This window comes from Maylandia zebra, linkage group LG9 (genome assembly GCF_041146795.1).
Source record: "Maylandia zebra isolate NMK-2024a linkage group LG9, Mzebra_GT3a, whole genome shotgun sequence".
In the NCBI taxonomy this organism is placed as follows: Eukaryota; Metazoa; Chordata; class Actinopteri; order Cichliformes; family Cichlidae; genus Maylandia; species Maylandia zebra.
In genome coordinates this window covers 6,968,687-6,985,541 of record NC_135175.1, presented here as the reverse complement: position 1 = coordinate 6,985,541, position 16,855 = coordinate 6,968,687, and the positions used below count along the sequence as shown (strand labels likewise).

The 16,855-nt window shown below is 41.8% G+C and overlaps 1 protein-coding gene across 2 annotated transcripts in view; it reads right to left on the bottom strand.

Annotated features, from left to right (window-relative positions):
- znf438 (zinc finger protein 438) overlaps nucleotides 1–15,093 on the bottom strand; it is a 54,725-nt gene extending 39,632 nt beyond the window's left edge. For both annotated transcript variants that reach the window (XM_004572276.4, XM_076887917.1), the window contains exon 1: nucleotides 14,980–15,093. The gene's annotated coding sequence lies outside the window, so the exon portion shown is untranslated. The remainder of the gene's footprint in view (nucleotides 1–14,979) is intronic.
- Nucleotides 15,094–16,855: the final 1,762 nt, after the last annotated feature.

The following is a 16,855-nucleotide window of genomic DNA, read 5'->3' as shown; positions in this document are numbered from 1 at the left end:
AGCGTGGCCGCCGTGCAAAGATCGAAGCGTGTCCTTGGAGTGACATTATTTATTGAAATAAATTCACTCAAGCTGAAATGTGTATAGCGAATGCATTATGAACAGCGCTTCTGATGGAGTGGAGAGCGCATTAACTCACCGTAACATTGCCTTGCTCTTTTCAACAGATGTCCCTTGTGTGACACACGGCGGGGAAAAATGGAGAGGAAAAGGTCTGAACGCTTTAAATTAGCCCTTTCACAAATGGAAGGGATTTTCCATTTGATGGCCTATTTGAACGTATAGACAATTCTGTGAGCCGAGATTCCGATCTTAATTACTTCGTTAATTAGCTGTGATTCATGGGGAAAAGCCTTGCCCTACCCAAAGTCCCTCTGTATTGCTTAGGGGGTTTCCAAGAAGCTCTCACATCCTCACTGACTTTTTAAAGCACCAATCTTGCACTTGTGACACTGTCTGCCTTTGCTGAAGGGCCCCCTCCCCAAAAAAGAAAATGTCAGCAAACCCCACAGAGCCAGAGAGCCTTCGAATTCTACTGCCTGAGGAAGGCGAAGCAGATCGGGCCTTCTGCTACTCCCCGTCATTCCCTGATCCACCACGGACTCAGATCACAGGGATGCATTCCACAGATTTATGTTTATCGCTTTCCAATGAAAGAGTGATAGCCGGTGCAACTGCCCTGCACTGCTCCTCTCTCTCTGTGTGATAAATATAAAATATGGCCACTCGTGCTGGCTGCTTAAACTTGGCCGATCGTTGGAGCATTTAGTTAATCGGAGAAAAGCAGCATGAATAAAAAATAAATAAATAAAAAAAAACCTCTCAGGACAAAACGACAAGGCTTTGTCCAAACACCCCAACAAGAAGTTCTCACTCAACAAGATGGATCAAGCCTGTTCCCTGTCATGCTGCATCCGGATTATGTGCCACCTACAGCGCTTAGTATCTCGGACAGCCAGGGCAGAACTTGGGGGGGGGGGGGGGAGTAGGCGTTCTGGCATGCAGGTTAGCTTTGAGAGAGCAGCAGGCTAACAAAAAGGAAAGGTAAGGTCCAGCTGAGGCAGCTGCTTGCTATATAAATACAGGCCATTTACCATTTACCATTTACCATTACTCCATCCCAACCCCCCCAACTCCACTCTTCTCTGGCAGGAAATAAGCAATCATTTAGTACTGACAGGTACATGCTGAACCGCTGCTATCTCTGCTCTGAATCCAACCAAAAACTGGATTACAGCAGTTTAGTATTAACCTTAAGCGTCTTAAATATCTGTGCCGAGGTTAGCCTCATGGCTTTTAGAGTGTGAGCATATATTTTCCTGAGTAGGATAAAACGTGAAGTAACGCTGGCGTTCCACACTGAAGTGAGAGAGATCCAACTTCTGCTTTTAACAGAAAAAAGCATCTTGCACAAGGAAAGATATCAGATTTAAGTGTTTTCGGTGCGTGCGTTTGTGTAGTTGCCACTGAGACAGAAAAACATAACTGCAAACAAAGAAAAAGAAAATAGAAGGGGAAAAAAGCTCTTCTCAAACATGCAAGGTGCTTTTCTGGTTGTGAAAAGCAGTAATTTAGAGGTCTCTGGTGAGCCGCACAGGGTTCAGCGTGTCCAACAGGATTCGAAGTGTAGCTGCAGATCTGCCTTAATGCACTGCCAGGTCACCGTTTCTGTGTGAAAATGGCAATGCAAGGACAGTGTGACTGCTTGTAGCTTGGGGCAAATAAACAAGGTGGTAGTAGAACGAGGGGGGGGGGGGAGGCAAGAATGACTGCCAACCGGTCATGCTGCAGTGTAAATCCATGTCTGTTAAGACTCATTATGGGGACTTCAAAGAATTTAAGAGATGGGAACAACAGCTTCAAGCTGCCATTTCATTATTGAACCAAATGGGAAAATGTGATCACAGATCCCTCTTTGTTCCTCCTTATGGCATCAAAGAAAACATTACAGTGTTTGCCACTGAGCTAGATTGAGTAGATCTAACTTGTAAATATTAGTTTACAAGTTTCTCCTCTTGTCTCAGCAGTAAGCTGCAATTAACTCAAACTCTGATGTCACGGAGTTACTGTTCTGCAGCCTCAGCACAGAGGAGCGTAGCTCTCCAACCCACAGCTGACCTCCAGAGCCCAACGACTACAGCTGCCAGCTGCAGTCCATGACAGTGGAGTTAGGGACCACATCCGTCTGCAGCAGCAACAACATGGACAGGCCAGCCGTTAGATTTAAAAAACAGAAGAACAACTGAACTTTCAGATTCAGGGAGGGTTGCCCACCAGGAAACTGATCACAGACGAGTTGGGAGAAAAGAATGATAAAAATAAAAACACGCAAAGAAAGTGTATGTGTGCAAAACAATATGTCGTTATCATTACATTATCATTTTAACCAGTTAGATCACTACCAGATGTGCTATGATTACCAAGTGAAATCTTGAGAAGTTCATCCAAGTTCATCCATCAGTTCATCCTCAAGTACAAATACATCTCCTCCTGGTGCTCCTGAGACATCACATCCAGAAGAATAGGATGGACATGAAGTCACTGTGGTAAAGTTCTTCCTTTCCCTAAAGACAATGTTTAAGAGGTGAAGAGAATAGGATCGATGCACCAAAAGGGAAGGAACAAGCTCAAGTTTACAAGGTTACAAGACTCCTTTGGAAATATTAAAAACATCTAGACAGAACTAGTTATAGCTCACAACAAACAATGGAAGGAAAATTAAAAATAAAACCATATGCAAACACTTACTTAGATTGGTGGTAGATCAAGAAATTACACACGAACAGAAAAAGCACCCATATAGTTCTCTTATATGACTGTTAGGATCAGCCTGCTCTTATACTAGCTGTAGCCTATGGACAAACATCCACTACCCTACTCAAATCAATGGGGAAAAAATCATAATAAAACTATATACTTACATATGGTATAAACTGCTTAGTGCTTTCAGCCTACATGGAGAAAATCAGTTGAGTTGCAGTCAAAACTGCAGAACCGAGAACATGTCAAACTTTGGTCAATTTCAACTAAACTATAAGCTCAGGAGGAACATCAGTGTGGTTGAAAAGAAGAAAAAGGTTTCTCTTACTCTCCTCATAAACAGGGAGGCTGTACTGAGGGCCAACCTGGAGCTATAAGTGACTGAGTGACACTATGACACCCACAGTGCCCAGCCTGCAAGGTTTTTGTTTTAGGCCGCTGCTCTTCACCATCTAACTAACAGAAACCAATTTTATTCTTCAATACACAAACTACAGCCAACACACAATATAAATAATAAGTAAATACATTTAAAGTAAAACAGAACTTCAGTTTGCACTGATGCTAAAAAAAACCTATAGTCAAATTATACCTTAAGTGACAGCCTCTTGGCAGCTTTATATTCAGAATAACAGGCTACAGACCAACACAGGAGATGTAGAGAATGCAAACTTAATATTAGAAGACAGGGCAATGAAACGTCCTCCCTTTAACTTAAATAGCCTCATCCTTGTCCTAAATTTCCCAAATGTATTATTCTTTCCAAAGAAATAAATCAAATCTAACATTAGCATGGCTGATGACACCGTGCCAAGGCGGCTAGGGCAAAATAAAAATGCCCACATACAGATAGGAGCAAACAAGCAGTCAGCTCTGTTGTTCTGTCTGCGAAAGCCTTGCAGGCCCTCGGGCTCGGGAACCACTTCTCCCACTACAAACAGCTCTGCGCTCGGGCCCCAGATGTCTCATTACTGTAAAACAAGCAGAAAGATGAGCGACGTACAAGCCACTGGCCCACAACGCTGCCTCCCTTTCAATTAGAAAGGATTAGCCTAGCCTGAGCGGGCCTTCCTGTGCTGTGATATGCTACCTTGCCTCGTGCAGGACAGCCATATGTCAGAGTTAAATAAATTACAGAGGAGCTGAAAAGCTTGGCGATAGCAGAAAGGGAGTTATGGCTCCACTGAAGTGCACAACAGGCTTAATGGGAGTAGGATGCTATAGCCTCTATAAAACTTTACACCCAATGAAAGGGGGCGTGGGCAGAGAAACAGGTATACGCCTTCCCCCAGTGACTGCCATAAATTAGACCTATAGGATCCCACAATTCCTCGGTGGATTTAGCAGTTTTACTCAGCGTGCATCAATCAAGTGATAAAGCCAAGCCTGTGAAATTTCTGCAGCGTCATGTTTTGGCTACACAAGCTGGACAGCTCTCATCCAGGCCCCGTGACACGCTGTCTAGGATGGGAGACCAAACCTAACGGGATAGCCAGGCCCTCATACTGCCTGCATCAGTCACTTTTATGGGCACAGGGCGGTGTGGGCTTTAACAAGACATTTTACTCGTCAAAGGAACCGACATTACATAACCATAAAACGATGAGGCCCACAAATCACCCGTCGACTTGTGACGCATGGAAGGGCTGGGCTTGTTGTGTGGCTCACAGCTGGTACACAGTCTGCACAGTCTAGTGTTTGTGGGTGAACTGGTAACGACAACAACAAAAGATCCCCAATGCAGCCCGTTTGCTCTGTGGGCCAGGCGAAAGCAGCCCAAGTGCTGGAGTTACGACAGCGTCCCACATAGAAACCAAAGTAAAACTACACTAACCCCTCTGCCCACCACGCCACATCATTTTCCAGGGAGTCTATGCCATAGCTGGAGAGACTCCACTGACCAGGGGCGTCTGTGGTTGAACTGAGCTAGTCTGCAGGTCTGGAGAGGCAGGCAGGCTCCGCTACACCCCTGACATGGAGCACCATCGCAGGGGGAACGTCTGAGTAATGGCGGGGTAACTTGATCCAGGGCTGGGAAGGAGTGGGAGCAGCCCTGACGCCTAAATCATAGCTGTGGGATGGAGGCAGGGAGACACACAAATGTGTCTGGAGGAAAGATATGCCGAGAGATGAGAGGCTGAGGAGACAGTGGGTAGGGCAGGCAGAGAAATGAGCAGCAAGAGGAGAGCGGAGGGGAGGGAAGGTGAGATGGTATATCTGGGAAATGGCCAAATGACAGGGGATGAAAGCGAACGCCTCTCTTCTAACTTTCATGCGAGCGCCGTGCCTGCCGACCGGAGTGGGAGGGGCCTCGGAGGGACGACAAGGCGTGGGTTTGGGTTTCAAATTCTCAAGCCCGTCTCAAACAGAATAAACACGCGTAGGCCCAAAATGACTTCCATTTTCCCTGATGTCTGAGATACTTAGACTGGCAGACATAAATAAATATATCCCTCTTCATATAGGCCAAAACATTTAACCGGGAATTAACCTGCTCTACGGAGCAGAAAGCAAAGGATCACTTTAACACTTACAGAGGCTAGCATAAAATAAATGTCAGTTACGTGCATCATTTTGCAGTAACTTCACCAACTAACAGGACATAACTGGCCTCTACAAGTTTCCTCATAACTGCTCGGATCGTTTGCTCATACCGAGGCTGCTAGCTTGTGGCTAACTATGAACTCCAGCGTTAGCCCCTTTTCCTTTATCGGCTTCTTTAAAATGCTCACGTTCAGCTTGGTGAGCATTTTAAAGAAGCTGATATCTGTAGCCCCATTTTATTTTTTTAGAACAACTCCTATACTCTCTGTTTCTCATAAAAACACGACATAATATCAACATTTGGAACAAGAGAAGACCAGACATATTTCACATTTTATATCAAGGAAAATAAGACACTGTAACACTGGTAACAACACAACAAAGTGTGTTAGCTCTGCTACTCTAGTAGAGTTAAAAATCAGCACTGTGTATGGCATTCAAACTCTTAAACTGTAAGATTAAACTGCCTGCTAGTCCCTAAAGAATGCTTCTTACACAACATTAGTGATAATTTTAAGTGTCATGACTCGGGTCCTGCTTTATTGCGAGATGTGTAGAAAAACAGAACAGGGTTCACACAGAGTGGAGGATTGGGGGGGGTAGTAGGAGCACTATGCCTTGTTTTTGTAGGGGCCAACAAGAACCAGAACAAATGAAACCTACTTGATTCATGCTTATGGATTTATGCCCAAAGTAACCAGTTTAAATGTCATTTATTTCCTCTTAAGACTTAATGAAACTGAGACTTTTTTTAAATAACTTTAAACTTCAAAAATACTCTTGTTCTTCTTTAGCAACCATCAGTATTTGCAAAACATTGCAGCAAAATTAGACCTTTAAAAATACCCTGCTATACACATTTAAAAAACTCCAATACAAAAATAGAGAATGATGAGAAAACCCCATGACTGCACCAACTCATAGCAGGGCTAGGCCACTAAACCACTTCATGATCGTGGCAGAACGCAGCTTCCTTTTCCTAAAACCTTTATATACAAACAGAGAGAACATCCTGCTACACATTTTTAAGAGCTGTTTTCAGTTGGAGGTTAAGCTTGGGGTTAAGGGCTTTGATCAAGGGCACCCCAGTGTGGAGGTATTGCAGAAAAAGGTATATACACTTTCTCACTAGATCTGTAAGAGCTGTAATTGAAACTCGTTATCATAAAGCACCTGATTTGACTTGTGACGCATCACACTGACAAATCTAAAAAGTACCACCCTGTAACCGGTAAGTACAGGGTCGGTACTGAAGTCTACTCTCATCAAAACACTTGGTGGCATTTTTGACCAAAATGGTTTGCTAGAAGTGGAACACAGCCAGGAACTATGCTAATACTCAGAGGGGCAGCCTAATATAATAATATACCTTAGCTGCCTGCAGCCTACAAATCCTGTAACAGTCGGTCATTAGACTTCACATGTAATTTTCATTAACTTTTCTTGGAAACAAGAGTCTAGCAAGACCAACAATTTAGCCGAGAAAGAAATGCTCACCAGACTATTACTGAACCACATCCTCCTTTTTTTCCCCCATCCACAATATGGTCGCCTATTCATTATTCAGGCTAGAGATGCACTTTCCTTGTTCTTCAATCCGCCACTCTTGACTTCTTTGGGCAGCACTTAACAGATGCAATGCATATCATCTGCACAGAATTCAGATAGAACTGAAAAAAAATGGGGGGGAAAGTGGGCTAAATGGGATGAGAAACTTTAAGGTTTTCTTTTCAAAACTCACACAGGAGAGTTCTATCTTTTTAGGAAAAGAGCTGCATGTTAATTCTGTTTTGCAGGGTCTATATTGGGCCCATAATGTAGACGCACCATAACTGAGAAAGTAGGCCAAGCCTTCCAGCAAGTTTCAGCTCAGAAAAACACAATTATTAGCAGCTACACAGTCCGACCTGCGAGCTAATCCATGCAGAATGACGGGCGGAATGTTAGGCTGTATTATCATATCCCTCGTGTAAAATGTCAACAAGTTTTGGGAATGCTCTCAGCTTCTTCTTTGTCTTTTTTTTGTTACTCTACTACTTAGGCTGTTACTTCAAAGCTTGGAAACAGAATGATGCCTGAGTGCAGAAATCTGGTGTGTGCATGTGTGTGTGTTTGTGCGTTATGGTAACCTGATCTTGGTTATGATTGAGCGGAAATGTTAGACAAGCATCTAAGTTTCCTCTGCCTGCTTCCACCATCCTCATCTAGCCACATGTGAAACCACAGCTTAGCTGCGCGCCGGCTAGAACTAAATGCTCCAGTTGTTGGCGCTCAAACATGTTTACACGCTGGATGCTGGGCTTTGCATGCCAGTCCCTTGCTCATATTCTGGGAGCAGGGGGTGGTGGGAGATGTTATCATGTAGCACAATTCTTTTTTTTTTTTTTTAATCGTTGAACCTTAAAAGTGTGAGACATTTCCCACAGTGAGTTGTGTGATAAAGGAGGTCGTGCGTGCGTGCGTGCATGTAGGAAGACAGAGAGGGTGTTCCTCATGCTGAGTCATCTGTAGGCCAGAGCGCGGCTCTGAGTCGGCGAAAAAAAGAAAAATCTTTAAAAGAAAAATGTGTAGGCTAACCAATTTTCCAAGTGAGCAGAAAGCTGCTCTGTGAAATGAACAATAAAAGTAAATGCAAGTCATTTCCCAGATTTACCAAAGCCACAATCAAAGCTGATTTATGAGTACGTCATTAGCTTTATAAGTGGATATGTCACATAATCTGGCAGCTAGCCTAAATGAAGTGCACACTCAGTTTACGCTGCCGTGCTCAGCTGGAGTGACCTGCGCTCATGTCACATGAGACAGTCCTTGCAAGGCAAACATAAAGCAGCCACTTAAAGGCAGAGAGCGCCATTCTGCACATCGCAAAAGGGCCACTTCACTCGAATTAGGTCAAATCAAAACATTTTGCCACTTATCTAGCCATGCAGGTCTGATGTCTATTAGCTCAGATTCTACTGTTCGAGGGGATCCTGGGTGCCCGTGCCATAGCCCTATGATTCTTCTACCGGGGTTAAGCTATGTGGCATCTTACTGATATTTCAGGAAGTCCCACAACAGTTACCCACAGGAAAGATACACAACAGAGCAAACTTTAGGGGAATGTCCTAATTAAATTAGTCTAGCTACGAGATGCAGCCATCATATACATTTCTAAATCCTGGTGACTTCCTTTTTGAGTTACTGCATTTACAGAGATTTTCAGAAAACTTGACCTCTGACCTTGAATATGAGGTCACACATAATTGGAATTTTTAATACATACACTACCGGTCAAACGTTTTAGAAAACCCCAGTTTTTCCAGTTATTCATTGCAATTCAAGTCATTCAAGTTTAGTGAATAGTTAAGTTAAACCCTACAACCATAATGGGTGGCTGTGGCTCAGGTGGTAGAGCAGATCAGCTACCCATTGGAAGGTTGGTGGTTCGATCCTTGGCTTCCCCAGTCTGCATGTCAAATATCCTTGGGCAAGATACTAACCCCAAGTTGCCCTCCAATGTGTTCATCAGAGTGTGAACGTAGATTAGTTTGCACTTGTGTGAATGAGGCATGTTGTATAGAGCGCTTTGAGTACTCTGGGAGAGTAGAAAAGCACTATATAAGAATCAGTCCACTTACCATAAACCACCTATCTAAATGTATTTATTTTATTGAGACCTTTCCTCTTTCTTTTCACTTTTCCTTACACTTAATTCTTTGTACAGCATACAAATACTCATTTTCTTATGCAAATATTGGCAGGGTGCTGCCATCACACCTCACTGCTTGGGTTAACAGCGCCTGCAGCTTTGATTGGGGATCCTGACCATTTTGGTGATCAGATAATAGCCTTGTGTTTACAACATCAGAAATCATTGAAATACATTCATTACAATACTGAGTGAGAGTGGAGGAGATCACCAAATGTTCTGTTCAGCTCACAAGAAACCAAAAACTACATTTGCTATAACATGTAATATATCGACTACTGTCTCTATGCTGTCTGTGGCAGCTTTGCTATAAAAACTACTTTCAGTAATGTATCCATTATGTTTAATTAGTCATCTGACTAATTGTCAGGAATTTCTTCTCCAGTAGAAAGCAGTTCCAGAGAAATCTTCAGATTTTCCCATAGAAATAACGGCCAGGGACGCACACAGCAAGGATTTCACAAATATTCAGGTCACTAAGAGTGAAAGGCAGCCAGCTGCTCTGCTGCCTTTAATGCTTCATTTAAGTTCACAATAAATATGCTGCGCTCGTCTCCGTGGGCATTTTTTTTTATTCTAAAGAAGAGAGTAAAGAAAATGGCAAGTGCAGCATATTCATTATTACTTTAAATTAGCTGGAAGTCCAGCAGTGCTTAAATACTTTTTTTTTTATTTTAATTTTTCCTTTTTCAGTTTTTCCTTCCATAAAAGACGTTATTACCCAGGGCCAAAGGAAACACATTAGCACTGTAAATGTTTGATTGACAGGGTTTATTTAGATAGAATAGAGTATTTATTCTTATGATACAGTCATAAATAACAGGACAATACACATTCTGATGACATTCTGGGGACACGTTTATTCCTTTTAAATAAGGGAGTGATTCATTTAAAATGTTAGCATATTTCTTTCTCCATCAATCCGAGAGAACATTGCATATAGGGCTGCTCGATTATGGCAAAAATGATAATCACGATTATTTTCACTGAAATTGAGATCTCGATTATTTGACGATATTTATTTAACCCTTTAAGACCTACTATAGAACCAAGTCCGCCAGAGCTTATATTATTTTTTTACATGTTGTAGTGCCATTTGTGGGAGCATTTCAAGTTGCTAAATAACTGTTATAGCCCATATTTTAATAATATGTATGCATTAAGTCCATAGTAACTACATTAATTGCAAAAAAGTGCAATAAACTACAAAAAAATTTGAAAATCATTTTTGTTTTTTTTACATATATTTCTATTTGGAGAAATTTAAGAGGTTTATCCCTCAAAACTTTAAATACAAAAAAGTTGCAAAAAATAGTTTACAACAACAGGAAATTTATTTTGAGTGTCTTCATAGTTTTATTTTGGAGATACACCAATTTTTATATACTGCAGGAAAAACGAAAAAACAATCCTATGATGCAAATTTGCAAAGAAAACAGCAGGTGCATCAAAATAAACTATTTCCAGCAGTGCAATTCGAGTTCTAAGCATCCCAGAAACTATTCAGAAAAGTCAAACATGACCAGTAGAGGTTTTTAAGGCCTACAAGTAAAAAACTACAATTTCCGCGAAAATGACGTCACTTCCGGTTTCGGCCAGGAAATGGCAGACATGCGACATGCGACAGTTATATTATACTGAATATTATACTGCAAATTTGCAAAAAAGCAGCATATGCATCAAAATAAACTATTTCCAGCAGTGCAATATGAGTCCTAAGCATCCCAGAAACGACACAGAAAGTCATAAAGTCAAAGATAACTTTTAAAAAGACGAGTATAGGCCCTGAGGCCCTGATAGTGAAAAAGACTACATTTCCGCGAAACTGACGTCACTTCCGGTTTCGGGCAGGTAATGGCGGAAATGCACAAGTTCGCGCTGACGTCTATTCCAACGTAGGAAGTGTTATGAACAGCTGATCGGATCGGCAAAGCGTGTTTCTGGAATATTATGTTTTTGTTCCTGCAAGCGCTTTTTATGCAATTTTTGCAAAGCTTTATGTGGAAGGAAACCGTGACCTAGGACAAGCTGATGGCATCAGATGTAAGTACAACTCCTCCGGTTTATTGCGCTAGCTTACGCGGTTCAGGTTCCACGGGGATTTAAAAATAGTTACACAAAACGGAGTGTGCTGCTCTGACCGGCTTTAAAGGGTTAACAATGACTTTAAAAAATAATATAAAATAGTGTGCAACACCACTGAAGTTTTTTTTACCTCTTTTCAACCAACGGCAGTCACTCTCCTCTCCAAATAACTTCTGCTTAGTTTTCCGAGCTTCCCTCGGGTCCTCTTAATCAGCGGTCTCCAACCTTTTTTGCGCCACGGACCGGTTTATGCCCGACAATATTTTCACGGACCGGCCTTTAAGGGGTCGCGGATAAATGAGGGAGGGGCTAATAATCGGCTCAGTCATTTTTAATGATCGTTGAAAGCCCAGATCGTAATCGTGATTAAAATTCGATTAATTGAGCAGCCCTAATTGCATATACTATCAGTTTAACAGTGGACTGTCCTCCTAACTTTTGTTGCTGTTAGCTGGCTAGCCCCTGCCAACTGCATGTTTTCGCTGCCATTCCTGTGACCCGTCAGATCTCTTTACTGTGATCAGCTGTGAAGTGGACAATCACACTAACCAGAACCTGCATCTGATGGAGAGCTGATGGCATCGAGTACATCATGTTCAGCAAGGCAGCAGTGTAGGGATGAAAGAGAAAATTCCTCTGTTCATCTTTTTGCCAAAAGCTACTGGATAGTTTGAATATCTGCAGACAACTACCTGCTAAAAAGTATTAATCAATAACTTGGTAGCTCGCGTCTTATATTATACATACACACGTAGACAGGACAGAATTATTAAGTGCTGCAAAACAGAGCAAGGAATTAAACACAGCTTTTCCAAGCATCCTAGTTATATTTTGGATGCTTATATTATTCTACTAGAAATAAAAAAATTTCCACAGCAACAATAACAATAATTATTTGTTTTTTGCCCGTTACAGTTCAAACCTTTCCTGAAGTTTGTATGCTGTGTATAAACTGGAAGCTCACTCTCAGTTTTAACTTGATTTTACAAACTTTGAGCATTACAAAGTTAAATACTCAGCATTGGTCAGTTTTTCAGGGGGGCTAGTATTTTGTCAGGCTAAAAGAGGTGATGATAATGATGACTCCCTCCTGGCTACTCCATGCTTTCATTCACACACTATAAAGCTGCATGGCCTGGATATGACATCCAGGTCCTAGGCTAGGACACTGTTTGTAGAGAGAGAGATTTTTCTGTCAATTCTTCAGCTTTTCTTTTCTTTTTTTGGTTTCATTGTTTTTTCTGTGAGCCAGCCAATCAGAACAGAAACAGAATGCAGGATTTCCAGTGATGACAACAAGCTCAATCACACTGGAGAGGCTGGTGGTAGGAAACTGAGTGGTGGCGGTTACTGTTTGTGAAGCATGTGTTGGAGGAGTTTTGTTATGAGTGTAAGACCTCCACCAAATGCAGAAAGTCATCTTCTGATTTGAGTGGCATGACCTGTTTTCCATCATCAGCACAAATATCGCTGAAACAGCGATTTCTGTGAATAAAGGGTTTTCCAGTGAAAACATTTTTTCTCTGCACTTCTGAATTAGTTCTCACTGGCATCAAATCAAGCAGACCAGCAAGAGGAGAAAAAGAGCTCTTCTCTAAAACGCTGCCAGCCAGGTGCTCTTGAGCAAGGCACTGAACTGAAGTCTCAGACTTTCCCACAGTAAAGATAGAGAGTTACAGCATCTTTATTATGTATAAATAAATAAATACTGGGCTGCTGTAGATGGTGACCATAATATATAGCTGTGTCTAGAAAGAAAGACCAAGAATACTGGCTGGAACATGTATACCACAGCAAGACAGATTTCCAGCTCCAAATAGATGGCTCTGACTGGCGGGGAATTTTCTCCCTCGATCCTCTCCAAAATCCGTCATTAAAACATCTTTAAAAGCATTTAATATCCACTTTCCATTTTCTGTGAAAGAACTGAAAAGGGCATCAACAGCAGCCCATCGGCCTGTTTACTGAGATCAGAACTGGAACCAAAAATCTAAAAACCACATAAATGTGTAACAAAGATTTCATTCCACTTCTAGTACATGTCTCATTGTTGTCATACTACAAATTCTCTGACTCTTCCACAGCTCCCATAAGCAGACAGCTGATCTAAAACTGAAGCCTGCCAATCACAGGTCTATTAAAGACGCCAACCCTCCTCCAGCCTTGGATTTCCACTGTGTGAAAATGTCACTAAGCAATGCCAATTAAGTCAAGAACCTTGACTTCCACATCAAACAGCATGCCTGAAAGAAGAAACAAAAAGAAGCCCTCTGTGGCTCTACAAACGAGCAGCGGGAAGGTTTTGCTGACTCAGGAGTGATGGTTCCACTGTGACGCATGGATGCGCAAACCGGGCCGACATTGGAAGAGTGATCAGAGGGAAACCTTACCTGCCATCTCATCACAAAAATCAACATCTGGATAAGCGAGACTGCACTTGGAAACAAGCGCTCTGGACACATGCAGGTAAACTGAGCTCTTCTGGGACTATCACCAGAGGTATGTTTGGAGGGGGGAAAATGAGCAGCATTTGATGAAAAGAACAGCTTGTCAGCTGTTAAGCACAGAGGTAGAAACATTTTTGGGGGTTGGACAGCAGCCACTGGCACTTAAAACAATGCACAGAGAGTGGGGAGAATGGGTTCCCCTAAACACCGTTTCAGAAATACTCAGTATTGCTGATTTCATCTGCTTTTATTCCAAAGCAGGAATACCACCATCTCCTGTGCCACTGCCCAGGATCGCAGAGTTGAACTGCAGGATGACAGACTCAGTGAGCGCCCATGATAACAATCAGATATTTTTCAGAAGATTCATGCAAAATAAGTGTTCACAGAGGGTGAATGCATAATCACATCACATGTGCACATTCCAATCTCCACTACAAATCAGACAGTTCTGTGTCAAGCACTGTACACAGTTTCACATAGAAAAGTGATTAAAAACCGATTAAAACACTCTGAAACAAATGGTGTGCATGTTGCAGATGTTCTTTAGTTCTGATCATCTTTTGGGAACCTCTTGAATAAACACCGCAGCTCTTAATCTGCAAAGGGCCTGAGGTGGAAAATCAAGTACGTCTATTATTATCTACTTTAAAAATCACATATGCTATAATAAAATCACAACTTCTGACAATTAAGAAATGTTTTGGGGGCTGCATCTCATTGCACTGCTCCAAAAGGTCCTATAAATTCTTGGCAGCATGACTTGCAGTGTTCTTTATTTTAGATATTTGACACACATATTTGTATGAATGACAAAATCTCTGCCAGCCACTAAATGTCAGCTGGCATTATACTGCATATCCTGGCTAAACCCCTGACCCATCTGCACAGCCTTAGTTATAACGTCTACAACAATCAAGACCGATATCCATCAAATTTATACACACTGGGGCTCCAGCTCGATCCTCCACTCACACGTTAAAAGCCCAGGAACTGAGCTGAGGGCAGACGTTGGGTTGCATTCAAAACAATATGAATCAGCCTAGTATCTGCTTCCACATGTCTCGGGTCTGCTTTGTGTCAGTGTACACATCTCACTGCAGGGAATCCTATCCTGGTGACGTATTTGTGCACAGCACAGCTGCAGGGTTAGCCGCAGGCCTGCTCTGCATTAGCTACACACAGCCTGTATGACATCGTAGTTACATTTCCTCTACCCACCGTGTGATGCATGAGTACTTTTACACCAAATTCCACACTTTCTGGAGACTGTTATTTCAGTTTGAAGCCGCTATCCACACTATAAATCAACACCAGAGCCAGGGATTGTTCCCGCTGCAAGTACAAGGCACCCTGACAACATTGCAAAGCGAGCCGTTTTCGGCCTTGTTTTTCCCCCCTGTAAGCTACGGGTCGGGTGCAAATGTTGAATAACCTTTAAACGTGTCTCACCTGGATCCCCAGTTATGTGGCGGATGTGCCCTCAAACTACAGGGTGGCTCATTTTTCTTAAAAACCTGGCAAAAGCGTCGATCCTCAAAACTGTTTCTCTACAGCCATTTTGAGCCAAACCATCCGCTTGATCCGGCGAGGGGTGATGAATGTGTGCGACTTATCAAACGCTTACGTTTCTCGACGTTCCCACACTTCAACTATATTTTAAAAGTTAAATAACAAACAATTATTCCACTCTGCAACTGGCAGTGTCAGTCTGAGTGAAAAGGGAAGAACATAATACAGTCGCTCATTTATTTTATCACCCCGTTTAGGCATAAATAGTACGGCCCGTGGGGACCTACTTTCCTCTGTTCTGTCAAAGCAGCCAATGAGTAGCCGTGTAATAACCTGTAGCAGCGCAGCACAGCACTGAAGCTGTCAGACAGCTCAGACACATCAAACATATAAGAGCGGGCTGGTGGGGGTCACTGCAGGACACGGTAACAGACGCATAACTTTAGAAGAAAGCACGTAACCACACATACAACTACTGTACGTGTGCAGTATGCAACAGGGTATTTTATTTAAGGCTGCAGTGACACAAGGGACCCCATTCCTTTGGAGGGGCCTCAGTCTTGCCTTGTAGGAAGTGTGTGCATATACCTTCTTACACATATTTTTGTTTAACTGAGTTTTTACTTATTAGTATTAGTAGTATATAAAGGTAGCATCTAAAACAACTATAATTCTGCATCAAAAAAATCACAGTAAAGATTGGGATGTCTCAAACACTGATGAAAAATAATCATTCACTGTTTTATTTTAATTTTATTTTGAAATTACTTAATTCACTTCGGTTTCCTACAGATTTTCTGTTGCATCTGAGTGTCTTTTCAATCAGTTAAATTCCATATGTAATGCAGTGCAAAAGTCTTGAGCCACATGTTTTTGTTTTCTTTGTATTTTACCAGGAAAGCACTAAATAGGTGGAGTGATTTTTTTTGAAACTGCACAAATTTAAACGGTAACACAAAACAAAAAGCAAAAACAGTTTGTATAATTCTAGCAAGCTTGAAAGTGGATACGTGGCTTGACCACCTCTATTACTTTATCAACACAGCCAATTCATCTGTTTATTCCTTGATAATTTTGCACTTATGACGATTGCTTTAAACTGTTCTTTTTCCAGGGTGGAATGATTGTACAGCATACATGTTTAATGACTTTTATAAACAAAAATTGAGTTCACCAATTTGAATTTATTTTTGATTTAATATAATATATATATTTTAAGTGGTGCTGAAGCTTATACGATATCCTATTAACTTCTTGTTATTGATCATAAATGACTATAATCGGTAGTTTCACTTACACAGCGCAAAAAAAGTATTAGTCACTCATCAGAATGACTAATACTCAGAACAATGGGGAAGTCCAAGGAACTCAAGGAGGGTGTCTTGGGGCTATTTCTAAACAAATGCAAATTCCAAGATCCTTGGTTTAAACAATTGTAACTAAGTACAAGTTATGTAAACCTGGTAATTTGTTAGGATCAAGAGGATCCCACGCCGTTTGATGGAAATGACACCCTGAAAATGAAAGTCAAAAAATGATGCAGCAAGCTAGTCCATTTAGCTGAAATTTCATTGGAGCAACTCAAAATGATACTCAGTAGTTTGCATGACCCCTATATGCTAGTATTCCTGCACCTAATAAGATTATGGATGGTGTCCTGGGGGATCTCCTCCTAGATCTGGACCAGGGTCTCACTGAGCTCCTGGACAGTCTAAGGTTCAACCTGGTGGTGCTGGATAGACCACAACATAATGTCCCACAGATGTTCCATTGGATTTAGGTCAGGCAAGCATGGGGGCCATTTAATGGTGTCAAT